General features: G+C 41.4%; 1 protein-coding gene across 5 annotated transcripts in view; it reads right to left on the bottom strand.

Annotated features, from left to right (window-relative positions):
- Positions 1-16147, bottom strand: part of plxnb2b (plexin b2b) — a 159048-nt gene extending 142901 nt beyond the window's left edge. For all 5 annotated transcript variants that reach the window (XM_037542845.1, XM_037542846.1, XM_037542847.1 and 2 more), the window contains exon 1: positions 15584-16147. The gene's annotated coding sequence lies outside the window, so the exon portion shown is untranslated. The remainder of the gene's footprint in view (positions 1-15583) is intronic.
- Positions 16148-26624: the final 10477 nt, after the last annotated feature.

Genomic DNA, 26624 nt, shown 5'->3' with positions numbered 1-26624 from the left:
AAGAACAGCAGTGCAGTTACGATGGTCACAATGCGGACTAATCGTTCGTCTGAACAAGCCATTTCAGTGCAGCACACCACAGAGATGCTGAGATATGGGTCAATTCCCCCTGAACAAGCAGCTTATTGTGTCAGGGGAAACTGACCGGGCAGCAGACAGCTGTGGACTGAGGCACGTCACGGTGCTGGACGTCACAGCTATGCACAGCACACCTCGATAGCCCCTCCAAAGTAGTGCTAGTGATGTGATTTCAAAAACATGTGCGGAAACGTCAAAGACGGTCTGCTCTGGAGCGGCGACATGTGGAAAGGCGATTTTCATTCCAGCCAAAATGATTTCTGTTAAAGTTAAAAGCCCTACAAGGCTGAAAGCTTTTTTGCCGGAAGGCTTTGGGTGTATTAGTCCGGCAGCAGGTGCCAGCTGAGAGATCCTGGCTGCAGCTTGGAATCTCGGATATGACGGATGTAGTGTAATCCCAAAATGACTTACAAATTCTGGGAAGTCCATCTGCAGCTGGCAGCTCGCCGGAGACGCCCAGGTAAAGATCCGATTCATGGACCAAGCTGGCATTCTGGGGAGCGAGACTGATATAGCAGACGCTACGTTTACGACTGAGTATAAATCCTAACGCGGACAAGGCTGCTCAAACTGGAGTTCTGTGTAAAACAGGCGTATTTCCGCAACACAGAGATAAAACATGGCAGCGCAAGAGCAGGACTGCATGCTGAATCACAGTATAGCTTTAAACAACAAATCAATCTCATTGTGTTTGCGCCTCTATTTAGGCAACAATAGAAATCATTCCTTACTCCTGATTCACTGTCATATATTTTGTGTATTTTGCGAACAATGGTCAATGCCATTTCCCTGCGCTTAGATCTGTTATAGTAACCTAAGGCCAATTTTGAATACAATAGACAAACTTTCATTAAGCCCTGCTTGCTTCTGCTTCTTTCGTTTTGCTTCCGTTTCCTCTTTGTTGGTAAACCACTGGTTGATCAATTTCCTCTTGAAAGCACTTAATGTTAACAATGAATCAACAGTGGTGCTGCACACAAGCCACTTTAACCATTAAGCCTTCAACAATTATTCTGCGTTCCATTGAAATGACCTAACAAACAAATACTTGAATCCCAAGCCACGTCTCTCTTACCTTTCTGCCCGTGGCTGTTTGGATTAGCGTGTGTCTGTGTACTCTGGGAGGTCTTCCTGCTTTAAGTGTCTGTGAGCAGGTTTGGGAGGTTTTCATGCTGATCATCTCACACTGCCCTTGCAACAGCTGCCAAAAGCACAGTGAGACACAAACACCACGATGCCACATCAGTGGCCAAGGCATTCACAATCGAACCTCTACGCTATGTTCAGTGCACAACCTTCAGCCTAATTGGTTCCTGTGCAACATCCTGGGCTCTACCAAAAGAAAGAAAGCATGGGCATCTGGGGTAGGACACATTTCAATATGGCATCAGACTGGGGCAAGTGCTGCTGTGGCCATTTTGGGCCAGAATGACAAATTAAAGGCCCTGCTGGTACATGGTTGAGCAATGATGGAGGACATCTAACAGTCCAGTCAAAATGTGAAAGTTGTTGATTGATAGACAGAGAAAGGCTACTGCTGCTGTAAGTAAATGGCTGCTTTATAGAAGAAGAAAAAAATCCCTTTAAATGTACATTAATGTAACAAGATCTTATTCCAAGCAATTTTCGACCATTTCTATTAATCTATTCATCATGATCGACACACCCGCAACAACATCCTTGCTGCCCGAAGGCAGCAGACACGCATGTGTGCGTGTTTTCCAGAGATTACATGTTTTGTGGTAGGCCTGCCTGTGACCCATGTGACCCAAGGCTGAGACGAGAGGTGGAGAGAAATGCCAAGACAGGCTCGAGTGCCTTGGAGATATCTGTCATTTCTCCCAAGTGCTGCTCTTTTTGGTGCTCGTCCACCTTTCAGTTGATCTGGAATCAGATATTCCTGCCCAAATTATACATTCCATTCCACTGAAGTACGAAAACTCAGAATAATTTCACAGCAGGTTTAAAAACAGTCCAAAAACACAGACTGCTCACCTCTCATTTAAAAAACAATACCGTTCCAAATAATAGAGCCATGTTTTGGATTTCAGCATGAGGAAGGGGAAAAAAATCTGATTTGTTCAGCCAAAAGAAACAAATGATTACTGGCCAGCAACAATAACACCCTCATCATTCATTATTTTGTTCTGTGTCACACGAATGCAGATACAAGTGCTCTAATTGATATTCAAAGCTGACTTCATTAATTAAACCTCTGATTATTGCAACAAATGGGTCTGGACAACTGGAGGCGCTGGTCTGCCCTTTAAAAAGCAATTGTTCAATTTATAACAAATTGTCTCTGTTCCCTTGGGGTCTCATCAGAGGCATGTACAGGAAACACTGTGCTCTCAATATGCCATAAAGAACAAGGAAAAAAAATTCCCACCTGCAGAACACATACAGACAATCTAAAAGAAAATCACCCAAACCCTTCACTGTAAATAAAACTTTCATCTACACCAAACTAGTTTTCACATGAGAATGAGGTAGATACTGAAACTATGAGTGGTAAACAAAAGAGAAGGAAAGGAAAGACTTGTGAACGTTTGCATTTTTCAGGAGAATAAACAAAGCTTGCAGAGTGGAGGCCACAACAGACCAAATAATATTTCAAAAGCTCCAAATTAATGCAGAGACAGACATCTCTGCTCCAACGTAAAGTCCCTACTGGAGTCAGCTTTCGGCAAGCGAACAAGAGACTTCTCTTTCTCTTCTGTTCTGGGAGTGCATGTGTATGTGTGGTGTTTTTAATGCAGGTTTAACAGCATATTTAACAGAAGTGACTTAGAAATTCTACGGAAACAAACAAACAAAAAGTAGGCAGAGAGGGAGATACTGTGCTGAGGAATCTGGTTTAAACTGAAATAGTGAGGTTATCAGAGTTAAAAACAGTTATTGTTTTGTCTGACACAGCCTTCGAATGAACAACAACACACAGAGCACATTCACAGACAAGAAAGAGCTCAGTGGCTGGCCAAACTTGAAGAAAAGAACCTCAGCAAAGTAACCTTTCCGAGAGGTGTAGCCTTGGCTGAAAGTCAGCTCAGGATGACCTGAGTGAATGAAAAAACATGTATAGCCTAGAATAAAGGCAGAGAAGCGTAGACAGTGCTGGGTACAGATGAGGTGAGCAAGTATTTAGGGTGTGATATGAGGTAGGAAACATGTGTCCTTGTCCTGTGGCCGTGACCCTGGCAGGAGCGAGCAGCCCCCTAACTAACTGCTGGAGCTGGATAAGAGGGTCTGGTACAGCAGGAATGCATCCCCACTGGTCACCTGAACCTGATAATCAGCCGCCTCAGCTCAGCATCCCCCTGCTCACCATAGCGTCTAATGAGAGCAATGCCTTTGATATACAGACACCGCCTGCAGTGAGAATGCACACAGACAGTATGTCACTGCCAAACACCGTTTTACATGCAAATATACAAGCAGCACCTCTCCTCCTCACACACACACAAATTTCAGCCTGGCTCAAGGACAGTCCGCCCACCTTGTTAAGGGGAGGGCTAGGGAGGTGCAGGTGAGATTGGATCCAGACATGCCTGCTCACAGATAGAATTGAATTATTGATCAGCCGACAGATTGCGTTATGAGGAATTCATGGATCCGTAGCTTGGCCTGCCCAGTTCCCCCGGGCTAGTGGCAGTGTGAAACTGAGTGAGGGAGGGCTGAAGAATTGTGCACTTTAAGTTGGGATTATTTTCAGAGAGAGAGAGAGAGAGAGAGAGAGAGAGAGAGAGAGAAAGAGAGAGAGAGAGAACTTAGACAAGCCACAGCAAACAGAATCGATCAGTCTTGTTGGTAGACGAATACAACAGGCTGCCAACGTATGGTCCCCCCACAAACGCTCCACGCTTTTCTGTTCAGTACTGTTCAGAGTGCTTGTCATCTGAACTCTGAAGGAAATCGAAAGCTCCGGTCTCAAAACTGATCAGTGAGTGAGAGAGAAAAAAGGGCTTACTGCTGTGCCCCAATAGGGGGTCTAGCCCTAGCATTAGCCACTCCAGCCTACGCCGCAATCATTCTGGGATTGATTGGAAATCTAACGCAAGGGGGTATTTTTAGTTACTTACTTAAAGCATGTATTTATAGAGGAGGCAGTTCAACCCAACAGCACTTCTAGCTCTTTTCACTTACCCACAAAACCAAGGGCTGACAGAAAGCGTTTCACACCGCATCAGTTTTCCCAAGGCTTTGCCCACTTCGCTAGAAATCCTCTTGATTCGCCCTGGACATGGCAATCGCTTCTAGCCTGGCTCTTTCATTCATGGCTTTAGCCAAATGCCCTGCTACACAGCTTCTTTACTGTGCAGTACTTCAGTCAGTGGCTCTAGCTAACACAGATCACAAGCCTGTTCTACCGGCCATCTTTCTACGGCCAAAAAGTGTCAAAATGTTGTGACTCCTGGAGAAAGGGTTTAACATTTAGTGTAACATTTGGTCTTCAGAATCAAAGGGGTCTGTGGTATCTCCCTGCTAACCTTGTTAGGCACCAGAGTGCTTAGCAGAATGTCGCCAAAGCTGTAACACTTGAGAGCTTTTTTTTTTTCCCTTCTAATGGAAAGCATAAGCAATGCTACTGTAAGTGTCTCCATGCTCCATTAGAAGGCTGGAGGGTAACGGCACACTGACTGTTAACTTTCTTCTCGTCTTCTTTAGTCTCTCCATGTCTCTTAATCCAATACCAGAGTGGCCTTCTACCTTTCTTGAATACGCAGACAGTCATTAGCAAAAAAGGCAAGCCCCTGGTGGTCTTTTTTTTGAGAGGGAGAGATACTTATTAAACAGCCTTTTCCAGGCTTTTTTCCCCATAGGATTGCATGTGGTTTGTGGAGTGATGCCATTTAAAGTCTATAGTGCCAGAGAAAGTTGCAGCTTTGTAATTCTCGACACATACAAACAATGCTAGAATGAAAAATGAGTCCACAAGAGATAGCCAGGGGTTTTCCATTACGACTGAAAACAAACAAATTCCATCAGATTAATTAGGCATAAAAGCCACTGGAATGTGGAATGTTCCTTAAAGAGCAAACATCCTTACCACCCTTAATCACCACTTAAAACGTGACATCAAAAGAAGGAAGGAGAGTTTCTGATTCAGCACACAGACAGGTCCGTCGGACTCAGTGCTTTATAAGTTCGTCTTTTATCACTGGCATGACAGTTTTTTGTTAGTGACTTTCCAACACCCACGTGTAACAAGTAGAACATTCATCAAGAACAGCAGAGCTGGTGCTACTCCTGGGACAGCTGTGCCACTGTGTTGTTGATTCCAGATTAGAACTTTAAAGGAAACACAAAAAATTCACAGGATAAGAGAAACACAGAATAGGCTGGGGTGAAAACTCATGTAACAGCAGGAAAAAGCAACAGGGCAATCATACATGCCAAGAGACTGTTTAACATCTCCATTGCGACTGTGCAACATGAAAATGCAAGTCATGTTAAAATTTCTTCTGGCATCAAAACTTCTCAACCTGTTAGGACACAAGCCAACAAACTGATCCTAAGGAGTCTGACCAGCCTTGGAACAACACCGTCTTGCTTTCCTCGCTAGTCAGTGCACACCCTGCATGAGTGAGAGGAAGAAAAAAAAGAAAGAAAGAAAAAAAAAAAAATCAGGCAGACCAATTTGGCAGCGTTTACTGCAGTAAACAGAGAAATATGAAGCAAAGGCTGGTAGCATTTTCAGTGTCGTGAGCTCAGTAATAAGGTTGCCTGACCCCACCCGCAGCCTTTCACTAATCACAATAATTAGAGGTCTGAAAGATGTAGAGCTCAGTGACGTGAATCGTGCGAGCTAACACATTAATGAAAAGCTAACTACGGAGCAGAACCGTACCGTGACCGCACAGGAACTTAACATGCTAAGACTTGAGACGTTCTTGTTTTTTATTACTGGGTTTTTGAGCATGTGTTGCACTGTTAGAATTCACGTCAAAAGGATGGTGGTATGTTTGCCTCTTCCAGGCACATGCAGGCTTGTGTTTAGACATGTTTATAGGGGCTGTGCCGCAGACTGTGAGGTCATTTGCTTAAATGGAGCCACTTGTTTGGGTTTACGGTCATGTAACCATAAAACAGACATGCAAAAGATATACAAACCAGCCTGAGAGAAGAGAGGAAGCTTCGAGCATAATATTTAACACAGCTACTAGTGAACTAAAACACACCACACAATGGAAGATCACAAGACTACATGTTCTAGTAAAACATACCAGGTACAACGTATCTTTTACAAGCAAAGAAAAACCTTTGTGTGTGTTGGAGTTAGAGTGAAAGTGGAGAACTCTCATTCAGTGGCTGAGCTGTGGTGCTGCAGATGAGTCAGTCCAGAGACATGCATGTCTACTCTGATCGCTGTGAATGAGCTTAGCTCGCTGGAGGCACCTGTAGACACCCAAAACACATAGCTACAATGACACTTTCTGCAGATGTACCAAGCAGTGGATAGATACCAGCCTGGGGCACAGTAGTGCTGGAATAGAAGGAGCATCTGAACATGACTGTGAAGGAGAAAGAGGAAGAACAAAGAGGCCAAAAGAATATACATGCTGCGAAAGCAGTTGTAGAGAGATGAAGAGAGAAAAGAAAAGAACCAAACGTTACAATATATATAAATATATATATATATATGCAAATATGAGTAGAATAAATGATTATCATTAAGAGAGTACATGGAAAAACATTCACAGAGAAGTAAAGCAAACAAGTCAGCTAAACAAGAAACTCTGACAGCAAGACTCTGAATGTCCATGTGCTCTCATGCTTGCTTAACCTGAGTTTGGTTTAAATGGACATAGCTGGAATTCCTGGCCCTCACTCTGACTCTGCTCTGGGATCCTTCAGAACAGCAGGACCTCCTTTGGCTGAGACGTGCTGCTTGCCAAACAACCCATGCTCTCGTGCAGCTCAGACCTTCCTCTACAGTCCCTGCAGGCCCTAACACGGCTGACCCCTGCATTAGAATCAAACACCACCACTAAAGCAAAAGCAGTGGGTGGGACATACCGATCTGTTCCAGCTGTTGTTGTATTATGCGGATATTATTCATCTAAATAAATATTGTCTACACCCAGCATTTGAACTTATTGCAGTAAAAAACTGAATAAGCCCAATGTTGAATGACCCAAATGTTAACCAACCCAATTCGGTCAGATTATTCAATAAGATAGAATGTTATATAAAACATAGCAAAATCACCACTTCATTCTCAATGAGGCACTAAAAAGTAATACAAATATTGCACTTGACCCAGTTCTTCTTTTTGGGGTTCCTGAGTCAGTAACAAGTCCAAGCAAAGGGGCCCTTTGAAATTTTTATATTCGCTATAGAGGCTTCAATGAATCATTTAACACAAGTGTTACAACCACTCTCCTCCTTTGCTCCCAACTGATACATTCCTCCATGTCAGCTAAACTCCCTCTTGTCCCACTCGTTCAGGTTGATGTGACCTTCGTTTTTCCAGCTGTTGCCACATTTCTGACCCTTCCTCCATCTGTCACAGCAGTTATGACTCCAGCCAAGCTCTCCTTCCTCTTAATTAACCACTAAGAGACACATTTATTTCAAAATGGGAATAAATTACAAGTAAATAAATAAACAAATAAATAGGCACACTAAACAGTTACCATACCAATGACATGATCCAGTTGGACTTTCCATTAGCTGTATTATAGACATGATAATTAAAAATAATCTTGGCATGAGGCATTTGCTCTGTTTGCGGATTAACTGTGGCATTACTCACATTTGTTGAAATGAATCGCATCCTCTACTGCTCAGCCTAATACGCTTCCAAAATGAGAGGGGGGGGGGGGGGGGGGGGGAGAGGGAAAAAAAAGTTCTCACAGAAACAAAGGCAGCAGTGTGGGTGACAGATACATGAAGTTGATCTATCATTTAGCACTTATCAGCTCAACTGAGTGGGGTTCAGGCGTTAAATCTCTTTTCTACAGAGCGATAAATTAAGAATGCATCAGTTCTTTGGAGGGCTTAGTCATTCCCCCCAAAATAATGCGTCCACCCATCATCAGCTCAATTGCATTATGAACGCTCAGGTAGCCTTCATAAAATCAAAAAGCAGAGTTTGGCTAAAAAAGGGACTTCATAGCACACGTCAAGCTGAGAAAAGAGGCTTTTGCTAGCTTCTGTTCAAGTCTTGCATGAAGACCTATTGAAAAGCTTTAAAGAAAAAAAAATCAGCAGTATTGAATCCTTTCATTCTCTTTCAGCTCAACAAAACATCCTGGAAACCTGCCAAAACAAAGGATGTCTAATCTGCGTTTGGAACGGTTGCTTATATTAGAATGCTGAACAGAAAAAAGAATATTAGCAGTATTGTATGCTATTTTGCATGTCCAAGTGATTTCATGTTAGAAATGGGCCACCATGTGTTTAATGGTCCACACAAAATAGGCAACCCATCCAAACACAGGCCAAGTCCAGTACCGTACAGCGTGTGTGAATGTAGGGGTGCAGATGGATCTCTGCAGTCCAGCATGCCATTCTGCCAGCTCATTCTCTGCTGATGGGAAGAGAAGCAACGACCACAGCTGTACTGTGTTTCTCACACTTCTTCATAAGGCTAGGCCAAATCAGCACTGATAAACTCTTTCATGCCTATAACCACAGCCTTTGAACCAAGAGGTCATGATTCTCTAGGCTATTTAAATATCTGTGTGTATGCACAGTCCCAGCCCACACACTTCCATTCAACTTGAACATGATTAACTTGTTGTGGACAACACGCATTCCAATAACCGATAACTTTTTTACAAAAAAAAACAAAAAACAAAAAACAAAAAAAACACAAGTTCAGTGTGATCCATCAGCTATAAAAGTTTGGTGAGCATAAAGCCCTGTTCAGACAGAATGTCATGTCATTTTTAGAGATGCAGCTGACTGATGTTATCAATAATGTCAAAAATGTAACAATCGTTGGCAACAGTTTATTATCCATTATTTGGCTTGATCCCCCTTTACATCACCTGACTGACAATGGGAATATGCATATAGTGGATACCTACAATACATAGTCTTCCTTTATTTGTTATGCACCACAAAAAAAAGTCTAAAATATGACTATCACCTTTTAAAAAGATAGCAGTATAGTTTGGGTAAATTATAAGTTTTGATGTTTTCTACTTTTTTCTAGAGCAAAGACAGCACATAAAGTGAACAGCCACTTTCATCTATATCAAGATGTGCGAACTGGTCATAAACTAATCCTGTCCGAATAGTGCTTAAGACAGGTTCCATCTATAAAGATGGATCTTTGTTTAATGTACATAGCCACAACATAGCTAAATCAGACCTGACAAATAACTGTAAAGATTTTTTTATTAATCAAACATAGGACAACCTAACATTTTGGAGTCTAGAACAAGGACTCTTATTTGTAAGGTCCCTGCTTGGACAAGGAGTTAAATCTTCTCTCTTCCATGTGAGGGATGATGGTGTTATCCGCTATGCTATCCATTTTAGTGAATCTGAAATGAAAATAAACTGCCATCACTGGCTGTAATCCCAATACAATACTGATTAAATAAAATTCTCTTATTTGTCAGTGAACAATCCATCAGCCACAGACATGTCACACATCTCAAATAAGAATGAGAGAGATGGACAGAAAAATACATCTACAAGAGTGCTGCAGAACAACATGAATTAGGTATATGACACCATCCTCAACAGTGTGAAAGAGCTAAGGATGGTGAGTGGGTACATGAGTGGGAGAACGAGGACAAGAAGGAGGGGAGGTGAAGGAAGGAGCCAAGCAAGGGTGGGTTGGTGCAGTGAAGACCAGATCAGGCCCCTCGGGCTGACAGAGCTGTGGACAGCTGCTGGTCGGGAAGTGTGAGAATGGATGTGATCTCACCTCTTGCCTGCCATTTCCCACGAGGATTTTCCATCAGATGTAACTGAGCTCATAAGTGAATAAAGAAAGTGGGAAAGGGGGAGACCATGGGCCCAAGACATAAAATCTTCTGCTTCTTCATCTGAATAGAGTCTGATCTGCTCTCACATCAGCAAGAAAGGAAAGTTTCAGTGTAAGAGGCTGAATAAAGAGTGCTGGATGATGATAAAAAATGGTCAATATTGTGACATTTTGCAAATAAATCACATCAGCGTATCAGCTGATACTTAAATGTGTGCTAAATAATAAACCCACAGCTCCTGAGCACTGTTACATGTCAAGCCTGTGGTTGTTCTGATTGGACCATTTCGTTCTCTTCTTCTCTCTTAAAATTACACGAACGGAAGCTTACGCAAGAGTGCAACCACACAGAAACTACACTTCTAGAAAGGAAACTTACTCTGTGTTTGTGTTTTGTACTACCAGGGAGGCATGGAAATTCCATGGATGTCCAAGTATCCAAGGATACTTCTGTTTTTTGGCCAAAAATGCTGACTGAAAAAAACCAAAACTAAAAGTTAAATAGGGCTACAACAAACACCAACACTTAAGAAACTGCTTGAATGATTATGAATATGAGAAACAGTGAGTAAAAATGCTGTTCTTGTTTCCTTTCCCACACTGGTCAGCACGGACATGTTCACACAGTTTAAACAGCAGTGTTGGTCGTGTGCAACTATTTCACAGTGTCTATACAGGACATTAGACAAAAGACTTGTAAACACTATTTATGTTGAGCATCAAGAGTAGGTACAAAGCAGGGCTTTATAACATGATAATATTTACTGAAAAACATCCCAAATGATAGAGCCAAAGAGCGACATATAACTAAATGAGCAACTATTCTCTGTTGTTGAGATAGTTGGATTTAAGTAGATTTAATTAATAATAAAAGCATGCTTTCTTTATTACCTTCAGTTTTTTTTTGTAAAGAAAATCTTCTCAAATGTATAAATAAAACAGTGCTTTTTTAAATCCCTTTTGGTTTGGGCAAAGACTTTTAATTTCGGGTACATCACTATGTTTAACTGATCTGGAGCCTCTAGCAGCTGGCATGCACTGGAGTTAATCCAAGTTTTGTTACCTCAATACTAGAAAAACTAAAAATCAATACTGTACTCTATAATATATCATCCAGCACTATCTGCTTCCTCTCAGTGCAGGTCATTGATTACTGCAGATCCAGGGCCTGGATCATCACTGAGCTGCCTAACCTTAACCACTACAGCAGAAACGGTAATCTAGCTTTAGCTCAGCAGTAAAAGGCAGCCGTGCCAGTCTCACTGACACATGGTATATACCTGTCACCTAGACAGACCAGAGAGGGCCTAGAATGAGGTCAAATGACCTCTCAGAACAGACACCATTTGACTCCACACAAAACAGAGCAGTGAGGTTGATAGGGCCTTATTGAATGGTAGTAACACCATCCAAAAAAAACCCCAAAAAAACCGCTTCCAACTATACTATTTCAAGGCCATTTTTCCTCTTCTGAGCAGAACTACTTCAGATAAGGGCTAGCAGTTATCAAGCTTCTCAGAGCAGGAAATGGGTCATAACAGCTCAAAAATTTAGTGTGAAAATAGAGTGATGCTTTCACACATTAATAAAACGGCAAATCACCACCACTTCTAAGATCTCAGAAGCCAAATTTAGACCCTTCAAATGATGCCACAGCACAGTTATTAAGGCAATAATGCACACAGGACAACAGAAGGGCAGACATCTAAACAATGCTTGCTAAATTCTAATGATTGAACAGAAATGAATACAATTTGGTACTGACCATAACTGCTACTGTCTCATTGTGAATGAATTCGCTGCCCAGAACTTGTTTCACTTTCAGCCTCTCATGTCATAAACTAAGAGGCTAGCAATTTTCATTTTCATGCATGATTTATTATCTCCACAGTATCTTGTTAGAGTAGTCTAGGGGGCATTCCATGTCAAATCATCTGAAAAGGAGCAGTTTCAACAAGGCCTATCACAAATCTTCATGCAAAAGCATCACAAGGTAAAAAGTGATGGCAAAGGTGTTTTTTCTGAAAATGTTCTGTGTGTGCCAAGAACAAAAAAAACAACATCTCTAACAACCAAAGTCATTATTTCTGAAAAGAAATCTCACAGATTGTCTGAGTATGCTCAGATGATATGTCAGAGCTTAGCCATTTTTAGCATGGTTCAGTTACAGTTAAACTAGTCTTCTGGTTTTCCCTCAGTTCTAGTCTTGGAGACCTCTCACCACAGTCAGAAAAACTGGATTAGACAGCAGAATTGCAAGTTAGTTGCTCTTAGGAGAAGGCTCTGCCATCATCCCTTTAAGAAAAGAGCCTAACTTGGATTTTCAAGCATCAACATGGAAACATCACAGTGAAGTGGGACAACATTCCAGGACCTTTTTAAAGGTTTTAAAATTTTACAAAAGGTTGCATTTTAGCCTGTGTATTTCGTAAGCGTCTTGTAACAGTCACTTCTTTTGTGACAGCTGATATTTACAATCTTACTGATAGGATCTGACAGCTCAGTATGTAAAAATACAACACACTGTATCGAACTGTATCACAGCGGATCGTCTTGTATCATGACTAGCAGCTTGTGGCTAATATGTCAGCTTTGTGCCAACATATTAGCTTGTGGCTAGAGCATTACATTAGGATATTATAAAGCACAGCTTAAGTCTCACATCTTGTACTTTTATTGTGTTGATTCCTCTAATAAAATAAAAACAATAACATTAAATGCAATGCACGGTTTCACCCTAATTTTAATGTTGTGTTGAAAAATGTGCAAAATCAAGACGCTACCATCAATATGAACTTTGTGAATCATTACATCCTTATGGACATGTCAAAAACGTGGGGTCCCAGGGGAGCACCACTGGCTAAAAAAGCTGTGCGTCTCAACACTGATACCTGAGACTGACTCCTAGTGATGTCACAGTAATCCATGACCAGGATTGGGAAGAATGTCTGTTCCCTCTAAGCAGCACTTAAAAGTTTCAGATGCATTAGAAGGGACACTTAGGCAACAGCTAGGGACCAGCCATGACCAATATGGGAAAAAAACTGTTTATAATTAATTAAGTAAATAATAAATAAATAAATTAACAAATATATAAATACATAGAAGACAGACAGACAGCACTAAACACATACACACATACACACACACACACACAATTATAAATACTCTCTTTTCAACCTCAAAAAGCAGCAAAATCTGGAATAATAGATTGAGTCCAAAAAAAGATGCCAGGCTAGTGTAAATGAAACATCATTTGAAGGTGTTGAAGGTGATGTTTGTCAACCTACAGTGTTAGTTTAGTGTGCGATTTTGTGGGCTTCCTTTGCTTTAATGTGAAACCAAGTCACAGGGAATTAAACAACTTTGACAACACGGCAGTTCAGCACATCTCAAAATGACAGTGATTTACTAAGCGGCACTAAAAGAGGAAGTAAAGTATAGCCTCTTCTGTGGCGAGCCCTTCTAGATGAGTAATGTTACACACATGGAAAATAAGGGCCTTCAAAACAGGGAGTCTGACGCGCTACAAAAATGTTTTGTAGATAGAAACAAATAAAAAAAACTGAGTAAACACAAAGTCACCCCCCCTATTTATGGTTTGCAGTGTCAGGTATTTAGTTGTTTATTCAGCTTTAAATGAGGGAGAAAAAAAATTCACTTTGGGGGAACAGCGTCACTGACACAGTAGCTTATGATTGTGAGTAATGGATGTATTATGAAAGTAATGACATTATGGAGAAAGGCTTGAAAAGAGCACAGTGACTGAAGGTGAATGGGGTCGTTCTCGGCTGTAAGGACTGTACTGAGAAATCATTTATCACTGCTTCATGTTTCTGATAAGGAACAGCCAGTCTTTTCTATCTACTCAAAGAGCAGCAGATAAGCCCGAAAAGTGAGGGGAGGTACCATGAAGAGGAAAAGAAAGCTGTTTTTAGGTTGCACGTACGTGTGGATGGGAGACAGAGTGTGAGCGGTGAATGAATGAGTGTGTGAAAGAGAGAGAGATGCATGCGCAGATTGTCTGGGGTATATGCCCCTCACGAGAAAGCAGAGCGATCGTGCCACTCCCAGTCTTCACTCTTACTCTCACATATAAACAGAGAGAGAGAGAGAGAGAGAGAGAGAGAGAGAGAGAGAGAGAGAGAGAGAGAGTGTGAGAGTGTGAGAGTGAGAGAGAGAGAGAGAGAGAGTGTGAGAGTGAGAGAGAGAGAGAGAGAGAGAGAGAGAGAAAGCTCTTTAATCCTCCTCCTCCACAAGAGCGTTTGTTTAATGTCATTTAATGAGGATAATCCTCCGAAGATGCAGCTTCTCTTTTACAGTACGGTTCTGTCAGCTCTGGTGGGAGATCCATTAGACTTTTGGATAAAGGCGCAATTTAGAGTCACAATGAGGCTGTACAGTGAGGCCACAGAGTGCCAGGGGCCGAGAGATACGGAAGGACAGCAAAACCTCAGACGTCCAGCGGGGAACCTGAATGGGACCTACTGTCTCACTCTCTCTCTCTCTCTCTCTCTCAAGACAAACACAACAGCAGGCAGAACAGTACAAAAAGAGCTTTTCTGTAAGATTTTGTATATGCACACACAAAATAAATGACCACGCATGCCTTGATTTTGCATATGCACACTGTTCCACATGAGTTAACAGCGGCAACTAAAACTCTACGACTGGAATCTGGCTCTGTGTAAAGGATATGGTGAGCTTCATCAACCATAACGCCTTACTGTGACCTTACAAGCCTGAAAAGGGAACCAGAATCAAAAACTATTATGAGGCATCAATGAGAAAGAATTCAGTCTCTAGCTTGATGTTCTCCCGACATATCAGACAGAACAAACCATTTAAGTCCAATGACTAAATTCAGTACAGAAAGAAGAAGAAAAAAGTCCATCCAAATCATGTTGTTGCACAATTTACTAACAGAGCAGGGAGGTAGGAGGAGAGCACCAGCGGGCTGCTGATTGGCGTTCAAATAATTAAATTACATAAGAAGACATAATCAACAGACTGTCAGTGATGCTCTCTCACAATTTTCCATCACAGTATTGTGAAGTCACACTGCACTGTTCCACACCTGGTCATCTTCACAACAGTCCCATGTGACCAAAAAGCTATTTAAGATTATAAACTAAGTCATAAAACTCACTTTTCAGCCATGTCGTCTGGCTGCTTTCATGACATTGCTCAGGTTTGTGCTCAGGCATATTTCAGATAGGGGTGAAGGGATCAGCTTGTGGTTGGCATGTTACTTGAAAGTTTCTCAGAGCAGCGTGGCTGCTGTACTGGCTACTCACAGGAGTGACAATGAAGCGGTTTCGGTAAAGTGAAAACGAGACGTAGGCTGTGCTACGCTGGACAACTGGAAGTGAACAGTTATCTGCCCACAGGTGGACAAACCGGCTCTCCCCTCTCTCTCTCTCTGCTCCCTCTGATGTGTTTGGCGAACTGTCACGGTTAAAAAGCCAACAGAGCAACGCTCTGAGAGAACGAGCGAGAGAGAGAGAGAGAGAGAGAGAGAGAGAGAGAGAGAGACATACATACATACACCCCACTCACCTTGGCAGAAGAAGAGAAGGAGTAGAGGCAGCCAGATTTCGGAGATTTCGGTTCCTCCCTCGGCGGGCTGAAGAGAAAAAACCGCACAAGACGAGCGATAGATCCCCAAAAAAGGCGCCGTACGGAAAAGTTCACATCTTAGTTTGTGCGAGCGAGCGCGTTCCGTGCGGAGAGAGACGCTGAGTCCTGTGGGGAAACAAGGCGACGACACGAGGTGGTTTGGCCGAGCAGACTGACTGAAGCGTGGAGGAGCACTAACCGTCGCCTCACCATCCACGCCCAGGTAGAGAGGGTCACGTGACGCGGCCAGGTGTGCGCGCGACGTTGCCTTGGCAGCGCGAGGCTCCTGTAACTGCTAGCGCTCCGCTCAGGCTAACAGACAGCTAAGCGCTGAGGAGAGGGGGAGCGAGGGGGAGCGAGGGGGAGCGAGAGAGAGAGAGAGAGAGAGAGAGAGGGGGACAGCCCTGCTTTCTCCTCCCCTTTCCTTAGAGCTGGAGAGCGCCGAGAGATCGAGCCTAATCGACGGAAAAGGCGACGCGAACGAGACTGCGAGGGGCAAAAACACTAGAAGAGTAGATGAGCTTGCGGGCTGTTAGCTTTAGCCTCTCTCTCTCTCTCTCTCTCTCTCTCTCTCTCTCTCTCTGCTCCTCGCGCCGCTCATTTCATGCAAATCTTGAAGTGGTTTTATTCTAATCCAGCGCAGATTACTGTCAAAAGGGAGATTAGGGTCACTACTTTACTCTGGGGGGAAAAATCTATTTTAAATGTGCCCAACAAATTTCAATTTCTTTCCTGAACGTGATTTACGAGGTTTCACATTTGTTGCTTAGGCTGTTTGAGCACTTTATACCCTCCCTTTCACTTTTACGACCCTCGGCGTTCAGCAAGCGTCTCGCTCGCGCTTTCCACGTTTTAACACATCGCAGTCAGCCAAGTTCAATCTGCCGGCTTTAGCCACCTGAGAAAATTTAACAGCCTGGGAGACATCCATCTTCCAGTAATGGGACAGTGAATGGTTTATTTCTGTCAGTGCAGAGTAATATATTCTACTACATTTGCCCCACTGTGGGGCTGTAAATATGAAGCTTGCAATCAATAGTTTTGTCACTAATGTTTATCGCTTGCAGAGTTCCTATTCTACTAGTCAATTTCTGAGTTTTCCGGGAACTTCTCCTGGAGTTATTACCCCCCCATATACCAAATCCCCGGAGCCTCATACATTCTGGGTTCTACTGTGTTCATCGGTGTGCTTGAGTCTCAGCAAAGGCTTAAACGTACAGAGAACTTCTGGTCAGATTATCCTCCTCTTTTGGATTTGCTGTTGCATAATCCCAGCTCCTCTTGTTGTCAAGGCTTTGGTCAGCAGCATTCTAGAACATCTGCACTGATTCTGCAGTTTGAGAATGCTAGATGTGTTGATTCTAGAACATCCTTAGTGTTCCTGGAAGTGCAAGGAAGGAACCTAGCAGTTGGCTGGCCTGGCAGTCCTCTGCGGCCTTGTTGTGGAGCAAGTCTCACAGTGGTGAGTGATTTATGGTTATGCAAATGTTGCTGTCTGGGAACAAAGTGGGCATTGCCCCAAAGACTCATGGGAGAGGAGGATAGTGGCAGGCCTAAGACAGCCACACAGTGCTGAGACAGCTGGGAGCAAGATGGAGGGATGGAGTGATGAGATAGAGAGATAGACAAACGGATGGATTGCCTTCAGAGGTCTTCAGGGTGAGTGGGACTGAGAAAGAAAAGTAGGCCAGGCTGGTGGCAGTCTATCTGGCAAACTGACAAAATACAGAAGAGAGATGGACATATGGTATATGTGTGAAAGACAGCAATGGAGTCTCTCCATGGGTGTTGGAATACAGCGTTGCAGGTCAGCAGGGAGTGTGACTCAGGGATCAGGAGCTGTGAGCGTATGCCTTTCTGGGCAGAAGAGCAAAATCTCCTGAATTTAATTTCAGCCCATTCAACTCACAAATTGCCACAACCAGTTCTGCAGATGATGTCACATTGATGACCTGCAGTTTCAATGTGCTTTAATATATGTAAAATCTGTCTGTGCTGGTTGAGCTTCCCCAATCACATCATGACCTTGATACTTACCTCACGCAATCCGTCTTCTGATAGCTGACATCCACATGTACTCGCAGCCTCCTCTGTTCACTTGCCAAAAGCTCAGTAAAGTGTGAGCTCCCCCTACTGGATATTTGTCTAGATCAGTGTGATCTCAGGATATATAAATTGATCAAAGGCATAAAAAGGGAGGACACAATTAGACCTGAGATTGATTTCTTCCTGCCAGGTCAAAATTTATTGTTATTAGATATAGCAAAAACGTTTTTTTCAATCATTATTTTTACTAGCATGATAATATACTTCACCATCTTCAGCAGCAGATATCTGAATTTCTTGTGCTTCTAGTGATTTTAGACATATACCTATATATAAATGTAATAACATGATAACTAACCTTTTGTCATGGTTTACAATGTTATCACCACATTTCATTAAAAAATGCCGCATGTAAGACAAACATACATGTAGTGTTCTGCATGTCATTTTTTACTATCAACTAATGTGTTGGAGGTAAAAACCCCTTCTAATGTGGGCCGTCTTCATTCATTTATGGAACCAAAGTTTTTCAACAGTTTAATGGATATTGGTGAAACTGTTTGCTGCCTAAAATTCAGTGACAGTATTTCAAAGTGTCCATAACAGCAATGCTATGTGTTGATTATTATGCTGTACCTTATTGTTAAATCATTTATTAGAGTAGAAATGACTTCTGTCATCAAGGCTGTTTTTCAAATATTAAACTTAATGCTTCATTTGATGTTTTGTTTATTAACATGCTTGAATCCCCTGATTGGGAAAAATAAAGGCTGTTTTTGAAACTCTTCGGCAGACCTGCTGTGTCAGGGGAAAAGCTGTGAATGTGGCTACGGATAGGTGTGATTTGAGAGACATTTCAGGATTGGAGGCAACGCTCGGCACCAGATGGAGGACTCTGACACAAACGAGTCTGCCATAGCAGGAGGGAATCGAGCTGAGAAAAACGCGTCACACGCTCCAAGGCAGGTTATTTCAGGCATGAATACCGTTAACCGTTAGCTTGGAATCATTGCACAACCCAATGGACCACAACACTGACTATCTCTCTGACTTATGACTCTCAAAGTGCCTGTGGCAGACTGACTCCAGTCTTTACGAATGCTCTGGACCCCAGTCTGCTGAATATTTTAGAAGGACAGTAAGAAACGCTACACTCATCTCAAGTTTCAGAATTTTCATGTAGGTGTACAGCAGGCTAGGTATGCCGGAGGACAAGAGAGGCCAAGTATAGCTTGAGAGGTTTAGGTGTAGGATTATGGAGGTTGTAGGGATTTTCTTTACCTCTGAGAGCATCTAGTGTAGAGCTAAGCAACAGCTGGTGAGGCTGACTCAGTTTCTCTTAAGACACACGCCGCCTCTCATAGTAGAAAGAGCTGTAGTTGCTGAAGGAAACAAACATTGCATACATGCACTTTAGGTACAAAAGATAAAGACTAGGAAACAGATTAGAGGTTTTGGTGTATGGAACATGGGGTAAATTGTAACACGCCCAGTTAAACCAATCAGAAATAAGCTGGTACAACATCAGTCGTATCAGAAAGGTGAAAGGACTAATGTGCACACACATCACCCTTCTAAACTGGCAGAAATTCAAAGACTGTGTGAAACAGTGATTTATGTAACAAAATCTGATTTGGAGGGAAGAAAGTAGCATTTCAAATCTAGATTATGACATGGTTAGCACCCATATTAATAAAGATTGCAGATATGGTCTAAATCAACAGTTTCTCCTGTTTAATTTGATGTGCTAGTTTCAAATACTCATGCTAAAAAATCTAGTAGTGCCATGACTGACCAGGACAGGGTGGGTTGAAAATACCAAAACTTTCTCGCATAGACTAGAATGTAATATGAGTGTTTTTATGGGCTCTGAATTTAAGAAAAATTAAGGGAAAATTTAAAAAATGGCCTTTAACATTTTACTCCAGCTACTGTTACAACCTACCCCCATTGTGAAGTGTTTTGTATGTGACATAAACTTGCTTGTTTTAAAAAATAGGCTAAAGATTTCCACACTAATACTGTTTGTAACAGGCAAATGTGAGCATTGTATATAAAAGTTTGAAAAGTAAAACAACCATTGACTTATAGAGGTTAGGATAACACTTATTGGTCTCTCCAATGCACATACTAGATACAGTGTGTCTTTGAGAGTCCTGCTTATGATCAAATTCTGTTGAACCCTAGCAATGGTAAATGGTCTTATTTTATCAATTTTATAATTTTCTCCTGATGGAGGAAGACAGTAGGTAGGTAAGTGATTAAACACAAAGTGACATCTTCATTCTGCTCGATCAGATCAAGAGCCTGACATAAGAGAAATAGTGATTTAACCAATTTTAACCAATCAGTCCAAACAGATCATACTAAGAGCTGATGACACTGAACTGAAGAACAGAATCTCACCAAGCATTTTTTAAAACATACTCTCTTTCATTCTCATTGTCACACAACTAAAGAGTTCCATGCTCTCCTTAATCATTTTGATCAGTGATTGAATGAACTCTCACCACTCTGTGGATTTTTGGATTTTGGCTGGTGCCAAAACTCTGCTTTGCTATAATCTGGATCATCCTGGATGGAGCATTAAAAGTTTTTGCCCTATACTTAGAAATCAGGCCCCCATTTTCATTCTGCAGCATAATACCTATAATCTATAAATCCTCTAAGTTGAAAGAGAAGTGATTCAGCTCTGGTTTGGGGTTTGCTCTCCTTTTTAGAAACTCAAGATTCAGAATAAGCGGCTATTGGAAGTGCATTTGTCGGTATGATTTTTTAAATATATATTTCTTCCAGCAAAGCCAGGCTCTCTCTCATGGCACAGTGGGTATTGCGTGGGTGCAGCCTGGTCTCTCATGTTGAAACAGTGCCATGGCTCTGCCATCTGCCGCGCTCTATTTTCATCCCTGAGCTAAGAGTCAAAGGATACATTAAAGGGCCTTTTGTGGGTTTAATGGCTTACATTTACATGCTTCCAGTTTGAAAAGGTTCCTACATGTAAGACCTAAAACTGATGTTGACTGCAAAGGAATGCGGAAGAAAGCATCCCACTGAAAAGTTCCTGTTTTTAGCATAGTGTTTTCAATGGTTTAGTGTGAGCCTACACTGTGAAAAGTGGAAAAGGGGAGTAGTAGATTTTAATTATTTGTGAGGTTTGGATTAACATAAAAAATGGTTTTGTTCATTTTAACTATACTTTTGCTTTGGTTCCACTTAAACTGACACTGATTGACATTATTTAACTTTTTACCTTTGCGTAACTTAATTAAATTATGTTTAGCTAATGCTGACGTCAGATGCCTCTCATTCCCCGTGTCAGAGTGGCACTTTTGGATAGCTTCACCTTTTTTTTCTTCACAAACAGTGCTTTTTTGCCTTCTCCAGCATTTCCAGCAGGTAAGCTCTTTAAGCCATTAATGTATTTTAATGTATTAATGTAGTTTACATATGTTTACACACATTACCTAGAATATATATATACACTGCTCAAAAAAATAAAGGGAACACTTAAACAACACAATATAACTTCTGTGAAATCAAACTGTCCACTTAGGAAGCAACACTGAGTGACAATCAATTTCACAGCTGTTGTGCAAATGGAATAGACACCAGGTGGAAATTATTGGCAATTAGCAAGACACACTCAATAAAGGAGTGGTTCTGCAGGTGGGGACCACAGACCACTTCTCAGTACCGATGCTTTCTGGCTGATGTTTTGGTCACTTTTGAATGTTGGTGGTGCTTTCACACTCATGGTAGCATGAGACGGACTCTACAACCCACACAAGTGGCTCAGGTAGTGCAGCTCATCCAGGATGGCACATCAATGCGAGCTGTGGCAAGAAGGTTTGCTGTGTCTGTCAGCGTAGTGTCCAGAGGCTGGAGGTCTCTTTGGCCCGGAGAACACAACATCCATGATTTCCATAAACAATCTGAAATGTGGACTCGTCAGACCACAAGACACTTTTCCACTTTGCGTCAGTCCATCTCAGATGAGCTCGGACCCAGAGAAGCCGGTGGCGTTTCTGGGTGTTGTTGGCTTTCGCTTTGTATGGTAGAGTTTTAACCTGCACTTGTAGATGGAACGATGAACTGTGTTCACTGACAATGGTTTTCTGAAGTGTTCCTGAACCCATGTGGTAATATCCATTACAGAATGATGTCGGTTTTTAATGCAGTGCCTTTGCAGCTATAACAGCATCAACTCTTCTGGGAAGGCTTTCCACAAGGTTTAGGAGTGTGCTTATGGGAATTTTTGACCATTCTTCCAGAATCACATTTGTGAGTTTCGACACTGATGTTGGACGAGAAGGCCTGGCTCACTGTCTCCACTCTAATTCTTCCCAAAGGTGTTCTATCGGGTTGAGGTCAGGACTCTGTGCAGGCCAGTCAAGTTCTTCCACAACAAACTTGCTCATCCATGTCTTTATTTTCCTTGCTTTGTGCACTGGTGCACAGTCATGTTAGAACAGGAAGGGGCCGTCCCCAAACTGTTCCAACAAAGTTGGGAGCATGAAATTGTCCAAAATCTCTTGGTCTACTGGAGGATTATGAATTCCTTTCACTAGAACTAAGAGGCAACTCCTGAAAAACAACCTCACACCATACTCCCCCTCCACCAAACTTTACACTTGGCACAGTGCAGTGAGACAAGTACTGTTTTCTTGGCAACCGCCAAACCCAAACTCATCCATCAGATTGCCAGATGGAGAAATGTGATTCATCACTCCAGAGAACACGTCTCCAATGCTTTAGAATCCAGTGGCAGCAGTTTACACCACTGCATTTGATGCTTTGCATTGTGCTTGGATGCAGCTGCTCGGCCACTGAAACCCATTCCATGAAGCTCTCTATGCTGTTCTTGAGCTGATCTGAAGGCCACATGAAGTTTGGACGTCTGTAGTGATTGACTCTGCAGAAAGTTGCCGACCTCTGCGCAATATGCGCCTCAGCATCTGCTGACTGTGCTCTGCCATTTTATGTGGCTGAACAATTTGTGGCCGAGTTGCTGTTGTTCCCAGTCGCTTAAATAAATACTTTGAACATAGAATTCTTCCAATCAACATAATTTCCTGAGTTAAAAAAGAATAGTTCAATTGCATGTTACCACATGCAGTATTTTTTTAGGTTGATCTGACAAATCACATTTTACAGTGCAAGTTAAAGCTTAAATATATGTTATATGTGAGCTGTAGTTACTTTCCAATTTTAAGCCATTTTAATTTAACTTAATTTAATTTAAATTAATCAAATCAAATTTTCAATCAAATTTTCTTCCCTGTGTAAATGTATTGCCATCAATTAAAGCAACTCCATTACATGAAACTGACTGTTTTGTACAGTAATTAATAAATGGCCTAGAGTATCATATTAATAAATGTATGAATTTTTGCCAGTCTGAACTGAAAAACCTGAACACAAACACCACCACAGTCAGAATAAGAAAAACATGCAAAATGCAAACTTCACATTTGACAGGAGCAAATACTCTGACGCACAAGAGAATTATATTCATAAATTAGAAAAACAAGAATGAACAAAAATCAGCAAAACTGTTTAGAATTCTGGGAAGCTTTTGGGGCACATGACTCTTTAGTCTACATTACTGATTTAATTACCTGATCTGATCTAGATTTACCTTAGCAACTCAGCACTACACAAGAAACAGTATGTGTTACTAGATTGTATTAATTTTTAGTATTTATTTTAATTTAGTAATTTTAAAGTAGTGAAGTAAACCAAAAAGATATTAAGTTAGAGCAATTATTGTGTTTTACAGTGCACATTGCCATGCTTTAGCACACCTAACTCAGCTCAGGAAGGACTTAACGTACAAGTAATGAGCTGAAGTAAATTTATTCTGTAAGTAAATTATTTCTTAGAGCAACTTAGAAAACAATCCTGAGAGCCACCGTCCTGAACACGATTTGAAGTGCTACACTGAGCTGCACAGGTGAGTGGTAACACATGTCAGAATCAATAGATTTCACAGAGGCACTTCTGTCAGCTCCATGTCACGACAGATCATTTACTCATGGAGAAACTTCCAGATCACCTGATATCCACACACAAAGTCATTCATTCTGCCAAATGATAGCTGCTGGGAAGCGGCAAGATGAGGTAATTCTAACTGGTGTCACTATGGTCAGCCTTGTTGGCTATACCTTTAACATCTGGACCTACAGAAAACAAGGCATTTATGTAGGACTGCAGTTGGTATGTACTCTGGACAGACGTGTCTTATTCAGCCACAGTGCCAAATACCAGTGATTTTCACAAAATCTTATTCAGCATAATTACAAGTTTTTTGTCAAAATACCCTAATTTAGTGTTATTTATTTCAAAAGATATAAACATGCATATGGGAAGTCACACTTTTTGATCAGATATAGTTTATCTGTTTTGTTGTTTATTGGCCGTGTAGCTAATCAATCTAGCATTAGCAATTTGCCGTCCTTTCCAACCTGATTAGTTTCAACATCATAGATGAGACATTCCACAAAATCAATGCCAAGTGGACATCCTAATTTGAATTTTAGACCAACATGATAATTTCTTAAAAAGAACATTATTATTATTTATACAACAGTTAGTTTGCAGCCACACAAGCTGATTGGTTGAGAAGTGTTCTAACTGTGATGATGTTTCGGCATAACATCATGTTTTTTCACAAACACTATCACTCCGGCTAAGATGCCGCTGGTAAGCAACGAGTTTGCTCAGCCGTAGGAGATGCTCAAGCTACTTGAACGTTTTTACTTCTAACTTTGCGCCCAGAGCAGAAAATGGATACTTTTAAGATCACGTTTGACCGACAGCCGATTTGGTCAGACTCTGAAGATGAGACTACACTAAATTCTCAAACTGTCATCACCACTGAGCAGCTGTGACAGAAGAACAGCTAAACAACCTAGAATCAGCCAGAAATGAACCCAATACCATTTACCAAATATGTAGTCTCATCTTCAGAGTCTGAGCAAATCAGCTGAGCCATAAAACTGACCCAATAAAAAACTAAGCAGCTGCTCAGTGGTGATGACATGTGATGTGTTTCGGAACTTAGCGTAAGGAGCTGGAGAACAACCTGTTGGCTGTGCAGCAAGTGAACGGAGCTTGTTACTCTGACATAGCAACGAGCTGCTATAATTTGGAATTACTAACATTAAAAGATATTAAACGACACGTTCACGACCAAATGTATTAATTTTTTACTTTATTTAATTGTTGTATGAAGCAATAGAACACTCAAGGTTGTGTGTTCTCACTATAACATCACATGATGTTATTACGCAATACCACACGACCATGAGTGTTCTATTGCTTAATTAAATTATATATATATATATATATATATATATATATATATATATGTAGTTTAAATGATTATTTTTTATCAGCATTCAGTCCAGCTTTTCTAACTTTGCAACAGTTTGAAAGAATGCATTCATGGGCAAAGCATGAACATTTTCATTTGAATCAAAAATTTTATTAAACTCCAGTTCCAAATTTCTTAAACAATTCAGATGTTTGTGGTTCTTTGCACGTGAAGCGTTTTTGACCAGAGATGGGTCATATTATTCATGCATGCTGGTGGCATAAATTCGCATTTGCCGATAACTACTGCATAAAGCTCTTTATGACAATCACAGCAGACCAGCCAAGCGTCAGAGAACCTGTAGTAGCGCACATACTGTACTTCAGTGGGGATCTACTCACATAACCAATCCCCTGTCTGCCTCAGAGTTTGAAGAGGACAGGTCTTCTTTAGGCAGATTAGAGCAGAAACAGACGAGCCATGTTCAGCTGTGATTGCAAACAGGGACAGGTTGTAATCCTGTTATCTGCATACTCACCTGGTTTTACTGTCTCCAACCCCAGCAGTGTCAGGAACCATCGCTCGTCTGCGCCTGGCAATGTTTCCCTCCAGTAATCAGCAGGGTGAGCAGAGCACCCAACAGCTCCTCTCACACTGACCTACATACAGTTCGTTAAGTTCTTTTTTTTTTTCCCAGCAAGCAACATGAAGTGTTATGAAATTGCACTGTCACTCAAAAAGGTGAACTTGGTACCTGCTAGATGCACATGTTCAACAGTTCTGTATTGTTGCACAGTAAGATGCTCTCCTTCTCTTGATGAGAGGTTTTGGAGCTGTTCAAAGGTCAAAATCATTGCTCCCAATTAGTGGCAAATCTGTTTGCTTTCAAATGTGTTTAAAGGCTTTCCTTTCGGCGAAAAACAAACTTATTATTCAGGATACATCTTGTATGCAGTGCTCAGTGCAGCCTGCAAACCATTAGACAGGGACATTTTTTTGTTATTTTGACTCTATATTCCAGATTTGTAATGACACAATGATTATGAAATTAAAATGCAGAATGTCAGCTTTAATTTCCAGACATTTACATTTCTATTGGATGAATTACCTCATAATCACACCCCATATAGGAGCCATAATCCTCTTTAACTCATGAGACTATGACTAATTGGACAAAGTAGCATAGTCTTAAATAAAACACTTTTATTTAGGCTTGTTGTACAGTTACATATGGACTGCGCTGTATACGCCGTGTTTTTTGAGATGTTTTTGTTCAGTGGTGAGTCACTTAATGAACAGAGTGCCATTTGAGTACTCAAAATTTACCATGCCCTACCTACCATTTTCTCAGAAAACAATCCATCCTCTTTAACTAGTACAATGGAGCAGTGTGGACCCTTAAAGAAACAAAAAAGACCTATGACTGCCATTTTGAAAGAACTGCACTGCCTGGCTGTATCTTTTAATTTTGTATCTTCTTATCTGCAGATACCGGCCTTCTGCTAATGCCTTCTGTGAAATATGGAGACATATGGAAATATGAAAACATGGAGAGATCGCTTTCTATTATTATACTTCTGCACTGTAAAACTCATTTCCACCTTTTTTTTTTTTCCTGAT

Source organism: Pygocentrus nattereri, chromosome 11, assembly GCF_015220715.1.
Source record: "Pygocentrus nattereri isolate fPygNat1 chromosome 11, fPygNat1.pri, whole genome shotgun sequence".
NCBI classification, from domain to species: Eukaryota; Metazoa; Chordata; class Actinopteri; order Characiformes; family Serrasalmidae; genus Pygocentrus; species Pygocentrus nattereri.
The sequence above is the reverse complement of the archived record's forward strand: the minus strand, read 5'-3'. Positions and strand labels throughout refer to the sequence as shown.